This window comes from Sinohyriopsis cumingii, chromosome 16, assembly GCF_028554795.1.
Source record: "Sinohyriopsis cumingii isolate HCF-2022 chromosome 16, ASM2855479v2, whole genome shotgun sequence".
Classification (NCBI taxonomy): Eukaryota; Metazoa; Mollusca; class Bivalvia; order Unionida; family Unionidae; genus Sinohyriopsis; species Sinohyriopsis cumingii.
This window is the reverse complement of record NC_142976.1, coordinates 27,041,905-27,054,454: the sequence shown is the minus strand read 5'-3', so window position 1 is coordinate 27,054,454 and position 12,550 is coordinate 27,041,905. Positions and strand designations below refer to the sequence as shown.

Here is a 12,550-nt window from a genome sequence, read left to right as displayed (position 1 = left end):
ATGCTGTTTGTTCAAGTGATTACTACAAAATAAACTGCACAACCCAGATCTGCTGGTGTATTATGCAACAGCAGATATGGGTCTGTACAGTTTGTACTTGGACTCGTAAACAAGTACATATGGTAAACGAAGTATTTTAGCCAATGATAAACTAAAAATTTTGTGTTCAATAATTAATGTAACATTTATGACACTCATCAAAAGAGAATCTTATCCCACTCAATGCCTATATAAAAAGAGACCTATTCATTTTCTTTCATATTTCACATGAAAGAAATACTTATTTTTAGATCTTCTATTTCTAATGTTTATTGAAATCTGAATAGAACAACTTGGAGCTGCATTAGAAGTACCCCTAAACTTTGTGGCCAATTTATACATCCCCTGGAATCTCTGTTTGAAGCAAACAAGATTTCACAAAAAATACACCAATGTTTCAAGGGTTAGCTAATTACTAGCAACTCTATACTTGTGCACTTAGAAGTATTTTTCATTTCCAGTTTGGTTAGTGTATCAACAATATCGTATTTCAAAGTCAATGAAAATAAAAGGTATTGATTCTGAACACCATAGCTCTTAACGGGGGAAAAAGAATCTTGCAGTCACTTAGATAAATGGTTTAGTTTCTAAAAATGCTCTAGCTGACAAATGTCAGACATTTTTTATTCTGCAAGTGTACAAATAAAAGAGCAAAGGATAACATTGCAGCAACGCACTTGGTAAAAAAAATGAGAATAGTATAATTAAATGCAAATAAAAGTTTGGGCAGTTATAAAATTTTCCTTTAATTCAAGAGCTTCCAAATGTAGAGGTCGTCAATTAAAGTAACACCATCACAATCGAAAATTCTCCGACTCAAAGAAAGCAGTCATTTTTTATTTATAGAAAGGTCATACATTTTGACACACACACACACACACCATTCATGCACATTTCCTGAAATTTATGATTTCTCTGACCAGTAAATAATATGGCACAACTAAAACCAATGCGGATGATCCAGATTTGTAATTGCATTCCAGACCATTGGAGTCCACTGTCTTCTTGTAATCTTAGAACAAACAGTGATGACTACGCAACTGTTGCATTATGCCATGGTGGCAGATCCAAGTCTACACTTATCATGCAGAAGCAATACAGGTGAAAAAAACATAATCAGAGTCATGTTCTTGGTAGAAAAAAAAAAATCAACTAGAAATTAATGGCCCCGTTTCTTTCCCAGATTGATAGCCTGGAATCTGGTAAACAGATAAATCCCAAAGAAATTTGGTAAACAGATAAATCTTTGTATCCTGATCCATTTGACTGTCTCAAATGAGTATCATCTTATTTCTCAGGTTATATATCCCAAGGTTATCAATCTTCTACCTATATCCAGGGGTCAGAAAAAATGTTTCCAAGCACTTGTCTTTGGAATGGAGTTACAACAGATATTCATCACTTTACTCAACACAGGATGTTTATATATAAACCCCACTAGTCTTCCTAAAACACCATAGGCATCCAATGCAAGCGACTGCTCTGGTGGCCTAGTCGTTGGAACCCCTGCAGAGTCATACCAAACACTTATAAATATGGTACTTATAGCTTCCTTGCTTGGCGCTCATCGGGATAATGTGACTGGGTGGCACATCATGCTATATGTCTGCGGCATGATACCCCAGTTCTAGACATCACTATAAACAACCACTGCAGATATTGCATTTTTTTGTTGCTATGTTAGAAATCTAAACACAAAACACACACACACACACACAAACACACTCTCAATGCAAACTTAACATACAAATGGATCAGAACCATGAAAATATTATGTTCCGAGTGAAAACAGTGAATTTCAAACCCTTCTTATACATGGTTATTTAGATACATGGTTATTTAGACACATGGTTATTTAGATAAATATATACAACAAGAGAAGGTTGTGGTTCTTCCTCCACAAAACATATGGCTGCCATGTATATAGCCTATCATGTGCTGAAAAATGAAGTTTAACCCCACAAAACCAAATCAAACCATTGTAACTTGAAATACTGCAGTTTCACACATAGCCCCCTATTGCTTAGCAGTTTTGGCATCTACAGTGTCACTTTTCTGTAATCTGTAAGCCATTTTAAAGGAGACCAGAAATAAAACTTTTCCTTTTATGTAATTCTCTACTGATTTTAATTAGACTATAATGTTTATAAATTAAATATTGTAGCCGGGTAGTGATTATATTGAGCGGAAGATGTCATGATTCCGTAAATTGCCAAGTTTACGAATAGAAACATGGCGAGTGAGACAGACAGAAGAAGTTGAATCTGCTTCTGAGATATGCTCATAACTTTATCTATTGAATTACGTGTTAACAATTTAAGACCTGACAGCAGAAAAATACAACAGTAAGAAGGTGCTCATATTTCATATTTTTTAATTAAAAAAAGCAATGTAATTTTAAAATAAATACGTATAAATTGTGTGCTGTGCAAAAATGTGATAAGGATTAAGTGATGGTGCCCATGTAAAAATTAAAAATTTACCACAATGCAATAAATTCATTTAAGAAGGATGAGGCTCAAGCATATTATATGTAAATGACCTACCCCCAACACACACACACACATACCACCAAAGGTCTGATATCTTGAAAATATATATCCATCCAACACTTTAACACTGAGAGATAATACTGAATTCTGGGTGAAGAGATTAGAGCAGGGACTGACTTGTGTGTGAAACAATATCCATTACCGGGGAGATGTAAAAGACATTGAGAACAGTTGTAACTTAAGCATTAGATTTTCCACACAAAAAACACAAATAAATCTGCAAAGCAGAAATCATAATTAATTAATTTAAACATTAAGAAGCTTCCTTCCTATGATTCAATTACAGTGTATTTTACATGCAGGCTACAATTAGCATATTGACAAATCTGATATTATATACATGTCTAAATAGTTTAGGTACTGTATTGGTCAGTGCTCAAAGAAAAAGTTTATGTGCTCTACTGGTCAATGATGTCTTAAAAAAATTCACTAGCCCTGACTGAAATTCCACAAGCCCGGACAGTTCATACCTGTCAACTCTCAAGCTGGAAGAGAAAAACCTCCAAATTTGGGGTATTTCCACACCTACCTCCTGATCTCATAATATCACCTGATTTTTCATAGAGAACTCCCAATTATTATATTGTGTCTCAATTTTCATTTCTCAGAAGAAAAACAAAACAAACATACATAAATAGATAATGTATAAAATCCACAGATGTCATATTCTATTTTATCACTTGTGAATAATGTAGTGTCGAAATAATTAAATATCACACGACAGTTTTCTCTTCAGTAAATAGAATACTAAGATTAAACATTATTCACATAAATTTCAGATTTTTTAAAACCACTACAACAGTACTGTAGTAAAAAAACATTAACATAAAAATGTCACCAATTAGCTTAAATCCCATGAATGATCACTGTGAATGTTGTGTATTTTTTCTGCAAACAAAAAAAGCACATCTATATTTCCGCCACCGTGTATGTAAAATTTAATTACCATTATTAAATTAAAAGAAGGAATAAAACAAAATATACCACGCAGGATATGTATCTCCAAAGAACTAATTCAGAATAAATATTTTATTCAGTAAACAGTGTTACATGCCTTAAGACTTAAATCTAAGGAAATAAGGTGGGATATAAAATGTGGGAAAAATAGTTGTCACATGTACGGTAACTTGTGACTGCAGATTTGAACTATTAAAATAAAGTCTTAGACATCGTAAGTTACAACAAAATAGGGTATCGTTCATTTGCCAATCAATTGCTGGTGTTTACACACACACACACACACACACTGTAGAACGGTTTCTTTATGTACATCCTAAGGGCAGTCCTTTTCACAAGATAAGGGCAGTCCTTTTCACAAGATAAATGCAGTAATAAGGATTAACTGTTAATTAGTCACACCGGCTTTATTGTTTGTGTACTTAAGTCAAATCTTTAGCTAGTTTGCAGTTTAGTCACAGCTGACCTGAATATGAAAAAATGGTCTTATCCTGGGTGATAATAAGTCATAACATAGGGAGAAATGGCGTGTCCCATGGGCACTTGCACACTGGGGCAAGGGGGTGGGATCAACAGTCTCCTCCCCGCAGATTCTACTGTCAGCCAGTTAATGTGAAACTATGATTTTATACCTGACCTCTTTTCTTTTAAACTGCAAAAGGGATAGTTTTATATCAGTTCCAGTCATTACAGATTACTTATGTCCATTAGATTCCACTGGATAGTTTCGTATTTTGACACCTCCCAATTTTTAAGGTAGAAGGCATGAACCTAATTATCGTAAGCCTAGCATTTATAAATTCACACAAAAGCTAAATCTGTAATTTGGTTTAGATTTACTCTGAGTTAGGCTTGAAAATGGGTTGGTTTGTTTGGTAACTGCCCGTCACAGTCAGACTAGCACTGGAGATAAATGCGTAACTTGGGCTGCAAATGAACAGCTGACTTGGCTTACGTATTTACGTATGTCTGCTACAGAGGTAAATATCTAAAAATTGAGATGGTTGAGGGGTGATGAAAAGTATGCTACATTTGTTATAGTACTAGTGAACTATATTCATGCATATGGCACATACTGATTCTTTTAGCTGCCTTGTCACAGGAAAATATTCAAAATAGCTCTTTACTGTCAAAAATGAATGTAAAATTGAGGGGTTGGTGGCAGTGTTGGTTCAGTATAAAAGCCACTAGTTGTATCAGGAATTAACCTGATTGCCAAAGTCAAAATCTCACATGCATGCTTTCTACAAAAATCATTAGTTTGTTTTTATTTGTATCTTCAGTGTAAAATTATTCTCATTTTTCTGCAACAGGTCATTGTCCGATGAAAGTTCACCAGATAACTGTCCAGTGAGACCATATTATGCCAAGGAAATGGAAGCCAATTGCCTTTCCAAAAGGGAACACAAAGGCAGATGACCTGAACTGGCCTGAGTGTGCATCAACCAGCAAACCTTGAATTATGAGTTCAATGATATACCAATTAACATATTAACCCCTAGCGACGACTTAACGGGGCAGGAGGTAGTAGCCTACTGCCGAGCTCTGTAGCGTCATGGTCATGCATGATACACTAAAGTGGGTGGTATTATAGAAAGGTAGACTGATGTAACTCTATAATGATACCAAATATCTAGTTGCACTACAAAATACAGATTTAAAAAAACCTCATTTTTTGGACCTGACGTTTTTTTAACCCAAAATTTGCTCATGGTCGGAATCCGATTTTGTGTCCGGATTTTAGACTGTTTGGTCTCAGATCTAAGGCAAACTGGTATGAACTGCAAGCAGACAGATGAGCCTTTGCAAAAAGTAGGATAAGAAGGGCATTTGGAATAAAGAGTGGTCTCCATACAAAAATAGTGGCTCAGTTTAGCCCACAAAAAAAAAAAAAAAAAGAACTCTAACTTTTATCCTTCTGTTCATGCGCGAGTCAAATAGCCAATGAAAAAGGATGTTTCTAACACAACTAGGCAGCATGTTATTGAAAGATGACCAGGGATTTGGTGTTTTTGAGTCTATTCAGAAATAGCTTTCAAAATGTGTTTCCTACTCGATTTTCAGGCGAAAATGACAAAAAGCTCCAGGGGTTAATGTGTTAAGTACTGCAAGTCTCTAAGGATGAGTTACCTTCAAGTTGCGCCCCACGGGGAAGGTACCTTGAAGTTGAGCCTTAAGGGTGAGGTACCTTCAAGTTGAGCCCCAAGGGGGAAATGACTGAATATGGAGCATTTCAGTGACATATGCCATATTCTGCAAAGCTAATGGGCAACTCATGATCCAAATTTAGAGTTGACCCTGGAATTGGGCTTGGAGTACATTGACATATTACATACAAGAGTTCCTGAATGACAATGAACAGAAATGGCACCGTTATGAAAAATGTTACCATCTAGAATTGTGATTACCTTGTCAGTTACCTTTTAACCCTTTACCTCATAGAGCAAAGTTACCCAGTGCAGTGCGCTATAAATAGTACACCTGTTACCTATTCAACTCCATACGCATAGGCCTGCCTGTTAACTGTTAAGCAATGTAGTGTATGTTACGTTTAACAGCAATTTTAACCATTTTACATTTTTGGTACACATCTATTATGTGTGGAAAAATTTAAGAGTAAAATCCGATTGTTATAGCTGTGTAATTATTTTTTACGGAAGAATTTTTTATGTGCTTTAAAATCTTGAGAGAACTTGTTCACCATCAAGTCAGTGAAGCTGCATGACCAAGCATAGCTGCCATTTCTCATACTCGAAATTTACAAGTTTTTGTCTGTGTCTACATCACTAAGTTATCTGAATTTGATAATTTATAAAAACTAATTGCTGCCTACATCAATCTCAGAGCCTTTACCTAAGTTACTGAAGCATTCATAGATGTGATTCTAATCGTGAAAACTTCTTAAGTACTGAATGAAATCCACGACCTCCATTTTGAAGAGTGGAGAATACGACCCAGTTACATTAAATAGCAGATTTTGACCAGAGCATAAACAGTGACTGATGTTTACAGCAGGCATCAAAAGGCGCTTCCATGCAAATGGAGTAGAGGCATCAAAAGGCGCTTCCATGCGAATGGAGTAGAGGCGTCCAAAGGTGCTTGCATGAGGTACATGTAATTCAATTAAGCTCTACAACTTTCTTCATCTCTATGATACAACACCACAAACATCATTTTAAAACAGCCAACAAAAGTGGAGGAACAACAGATAAAATGCTAAATGTTGCAAGCCACAAGAGCAAAAATGATTCCTTATCACTAGTTATACATATTAATTAAAATGCATGTTTTCAAAAGGACTGCCTATATGGCCATGGTCTACACAATGTGAAAGACTGGGCCACACTTTCACCTTGGCCCCCTATAGATCTGAAGTATTGCAAAGATCCAGTCTTCCAACAAAATAGATTAGCACATATACATGTGTAACATACAAATATAATATACATGGAATACAAAGAGCTAATAAAAATTTCTGTTATTTACAAGCTTTGCTCTACGAGTACAAAAATATAACGATTTCTAAATTGAGGTAGAGATCCTTATGAAAATGTCAGAAATCTGTAAACTCTGCTTTAAACTTCAACTTTTTTTCTCATTTGGATTAACAATGAATAAGCATCAGCATATGGCTACAAAGAATTCCCAGAATTGTCATTCAGATTCTAGATAAACAAAATCCCAATTAATAACATTCAACTGGATCAGGTTATAGGCAACTATTTTGGAATGTGCTAGGCCTCAATGCCTTCAAATGCTATCTATTTCCAAAAGGAGTTATGTGTACCAGACACAGAACCTGGTTGTTCTGATTTGTATGCAAGGTATGTATCGCATATACTCTCTTATAAGTAGTCAAACGGCAAACAACGATACTATTCTGCCATCACATAACATGCCTGCAGATCAGCGTCTACAGTGTTTGTTCAGTCAACTGATTAATCTTAGCAAACTGCAAAAGACCCAGATCTGCCAGTACATTATATAATGGCAGATCTGAGTCTATGTAGTTTGCAGTTGGACTTGTCGTACTATAAACGAGTATGTATGGCATTTCAGTTCTTGATCAAAATCAGGGCTTTATTCATGACCTGTCAGACAAGTATGTGGTATTGCTTCCAGATTGGCAAAAATGAGTAAACTATCAACAGTCTGTTGTGCCAATGGGTGCATTTAAATCAAAAATATATACAAAACCTTTCATGTTGGCTCTTATCACAACCTCATCCTTCAATATGATGTATGTACAAACTGCATGAAAAGGCATATATGTGCACAGCAAGATGCTATCAAGGAGTTGCTGTTACTAATGAAATGTCTTCACACAAACACATCCAGCTGGCAGAAAGACATGGTTCTTATCTTGTTTGTGATGTAGGACTGCAGATTGCCAATATCACTGGTGGTCTTTCAAGGTATTGTTTGACCTGTATGACGCATACGATGATAGATCTGTTTTTTGTGTTGCCATCTCATAGCTTCAACTTAAAATCGCTGCTTTTTGCAGCTACTAGCAGCTCATTATTGTAAGCAGAAATACAAAGGAGGATGTGAATGACTGATATTGAAAGAACAGACACAAGTTTCTATCACTCAGGTTTCAAAAGATAGGCTGGTTTTTAACACACACTAATTGATCATCCACTTTGAAAAGGTAGAGCTCCATTGGGAATATACAAGCAGAAAACCAGTCTGGATATGAAACAACACACCTTCTTCACATCAGCAGGCTAGCCCTGGGGTTTAGAGCAGCTTTTTGTATCAGCATTCCACACCAAACTAAACACTTTCACCTTGCCACCTATAGATCTGACAGGCTTTACATCTTTTAGCTTTCACATCTCAATCATGCCAAAATTTTTGTTTTCTGTCAAATTTTTGTAATACTCACAACAAAGGATTCAAGACCTCATTCTTTGGGGAGTTCCAGAACGATAACATGTCAGTTCCAATACACAAAGAGTCATGTCAGTGATGTTTTACTACTTTTCTGCACAATTAACACATGTATTCATTGCACACAACAAAACTGCATAAAAAAGCACTTGCTTTGTCCTTTCACTGCTTAGGAATCCAGTTATGAAAGAAAGAGCAAATTATAACAGTACTATTTGTTTAGTATTGTCATTTTATCAAGGAGTTGTTCTTGTTTAAAAAGGTCTTGTCATTCATGCCAACCCCACCCACAGGGGCTCGTATCATTGCTTACAACTGACCTGTCATACATGTACTATATAATAACTACACTTTTCTCCTTGAACAACGTGCTGAATGTAATACTACCTTCTCATTGGCCAACTGAAAATAATTATAAAAAATACAGGTCATCATTTTCTTTTAACCACTGAGAGTACACTATTCCATTCAGTGGGATCTCACTTGCACATTAAGCGGGAGTGATCGAGGCCATGTCAAGTGGTAGCATGGGAAAATGATTTGGTATTCCTTAAAGGTATGATATTAAGTCAAACTTTTGATAGGGATACACAGTTGAAAGCCTGAGCTAAATATTGGTACCAAATTTATTAAGCTACACAAAGCATAGCTTGAAATTACATGTTTATTCTTAAATAGGTTGCATGAGCAAGGAGACAAGTGTCTTCCCTTGTAGTTATTATATAGTACATGTATGACAGGTCAATTTAAGAAATGATACGAGTCCCTGTGACCCCACCAAGAGGTAAAAGGTTAATTATTGCTAACATAAGTGGCAAAAAATGTGTAATATGGGAAAAAATATGTAATCTATATATTACATGCCATAATTACAGTACACTGAATCAAAAAGATACGTTTAGTTTTGCCACTAACCTGGATCTACTGCTGGTCAAAATTGTTGTCACAAGTCTACATATGTAACTTTCGCTGAGTGATCGTGAACGTGAAGTTATGAATTTTGCAATGAGCATGGCATGCTCAATCTGATGCTTTATTACATTACTTGTATATTCTTCTTTTAAAGTTTGTAAAGCAGTGTTGATTTGTTTTTTTTTCCAATTTGACATGTTTTGAAGTTTGAAAAGATCTGCTCTAACATTTTCCATCATAAAACATCCACAACTCACACTATAAAGCTATTCACTTAAAATCAAGTGCCATTTGGTTAAAAGTACAGACTGGTCCACTACCTAACTAGCTTATCAATATAGTGAAACTGTGAGAAAAAGTTTATATTTGAAGAAACTCCCCATTTTCTTGGAAATGGGTCATATACAGTTGCTATAAATAGCCAATAACTTTAAAAGGAAAGTACTCTTAAGCTATTATTGTCCAGCAGTCATCTTTCTAAGAATATTCTCAAACTGATACGAGTAAAAATAAAAAGATAATAAAAATGACAACAACTTTTTCTTGCTTTATTTTTATTTTTTAATGTACCAAAAACAGTATAATCCATATACAGGACGGCATAAATAATTTGGTGAAAAAAAGGATGATGATTATGCCAAAAGTGTAATGGTTGGCATGTAGGTCTTGCATGTGCAAAATGGATTTTTTTTTAAACAATAAAATTTTTTAATAGAAATGTCACCATCTAAGTATAAAATTTTCAAACTCAATGATTCATTTAATGGCAGAAGTAACGTGTTTGTTTGTTGTTTTTTGCTATCCCTGCATTAATGTTTTATTTAATTGCAGTTGGCTGTTTTGAACCTGTTCATACTTAAGAAACCCCGAAGGTTCAAATGAACAAGCAGCTGTCAGTCAGTGGTTGTTTATTTAGCATTCCACTGGAAAACTGCCTTCTCTTAAGCATAACATGTGATTTATTGTGCAATAATGCAGGAGGGGGTACAAAGCTCCTCTGACCACCAAGTGATGTGCTTCACAGAGCTTGACCATTCCAACAACATAAATGTATTTCAATAGTTCTGAATATTTGGTCAATAATGTTGTTGCTTCTTTGGATCCAACAATAAACTTACTTATGATTAACAGACAAAATAATGCTCATAAAATGGTCTGCAATGTAAGTGCAGCATTCCAGACACCTGCAGATACATGTATGTGGCAAAACACAGGTAAATGACAGAGAGAATACATTATGCTACCATGCGAAAAGCACAATTTTACATTCTGGACAATGTTGGAGTTCTCACCAACTGTTGTGACAGCTGAATTTTCCAATCATATATACCAAACAAGAAAGAAGAACTAACCTAAAACACCACCATCACCACGAATATGAATGTCACTGTGTGTGTGCGTGTGTGTGTAGCAGGTATTTACAGGGAAATTATACTCAAATACATAGTAAAGAAACTTTTAAAGAAAGATAAGTACGCAATTCTTAAATAACAAAAAGAAAATCAAGATTACTAATCTTGTGTATATACCATGTGTCAAGGAAATATACAAAATGGTTTGTGAGTTTTGTTCCAGACACAAAAGTGTTAATAACTAATTGATGGATGGACAGACAAATGGATACAAATGTACAAAACATTGAAAACAGAGAACCTATAATAGTGAGAGGTACATCTAGACCAATAATCTCTGAACCAAGAAGCTGCAAGAGATATCTTCAAAGGTATTTTATTTTAAATTTATGCTCTTGAAACAAAGGTTTCATTGATGGATAAATAAACAAATGGACAAAATACTGAAAATATACTCTAAATAACAAATAGTACATCTACATTACTAGTCTATTATGCTCAACAAAGCACATATACAGCATTAGTCTAATGATTTCACAAGGCACATCTACAGAACAATCTAATATATTTACCAAGGCACAACTAAACCATGAGTCTAATATTTACCAAGGCACAACTAAACCATGAGTCTAATATTTACCAAGGCACAACTAAACCATGAGTCTAATATTTACTAAGGCACAACTAAACTATGAGTCTAATATTTACCAAGGCAAAACTAAACGATGAGTCTAATATTTACCAAGGCACAACTAAACCATGAGTCTAATATTTACCAAGGCACAACTAAACGATGAGTCTAATATTTACCAAGGCACAACTAAACCATGAGTCTAATATTTACTAAGGCACAACTAAACCACGAGTCTAATATTTACCAAGGCACAACTAAACGATGAGTCTAATATTTACCAAGGCACAACTAAACCATGAGTCTAATATTTACCAAGGCACAACTAAACCATGAGTCTAATATTTACCAAGGCACAACTAAACCATGAGTCTAATATTTACCAAGGCACAACTAAACCACGAGTCTAATATTTACCAAGGCACAACTAAACCATGAGTCTAATATTTACCAAGGCACAACTAAACCATGAGTCTAATATTTACCAAGGCACATCTACACCATCAATGTTTAACAAAGCAGATATACAGCATAACAGTAGTCTAATATATTCAACAAGGTACATCTATAGCACTAGTCTAATATGTTTAGCAAGGCAAATCTACACCAGGAGTCTAATGTTTAGCAAGGCAAATCTACAACAGTAGTCTAATGTTTAGCAAGGCAAATCTACAACAGTAGTCTAATGTTTAGCAAGGCAAATCTACACCAGTAGTCTAATGTTTAGCAAGGCAAATCTACACCAGGAGTCTAATGTTTAGCAAGGCAAATCTACACCAGTAGTCTAATGTTTAGCAAGGCAAATCTACACCAGTAGTCTAATGTTTAGCAAGGCAAATCTACACCAGGAGTCTAATGTTTAGCAAGGCAAATCTACACCAGTAGTCTAATGTTTAGCAAGGCAAATCTACACCAGTAGTCTGATGTTTAGCAGTCAAATCTACACCAGTAGTCTAATGTTTAGCAAGGCAAATCTACACAAGTAGTCTAATGTTTAGCAAGGCAAATCTACACCAGGAGTCTAATGTTTAGCAAGGCAAATCTACACCAGTAGTCTAATGTTTAGCAAGGCAAATCTACACCAGGAGTCTAATGTTTAGCAAGGCAAATCTATACCAGTAGTCTAATGTTTAGCAAGGCAAATCTACACCAGGAGTCTAATGTTTAGCAAGGCAAATCTACACCAGTAGTCTAATGTTTAGCAAGGCAAA

At 35.2% G+C, this 12,550-nt stretch overlaps 1 protein-coding gene across 1 annotated transcript in view; it reads right to left on the bottom strand.

Annotated features, from left to right (window-relative positions):
• The window catches only part of LOC149780112 (uncharacterized), a 140,425-nt gene that overhangs the window by 31,908 nt on the left and 95,967 nt on the right, over positions 1–12,550 (bottom strand). The gene's annotated exons all lie outside the window — the stretch shown is intronic.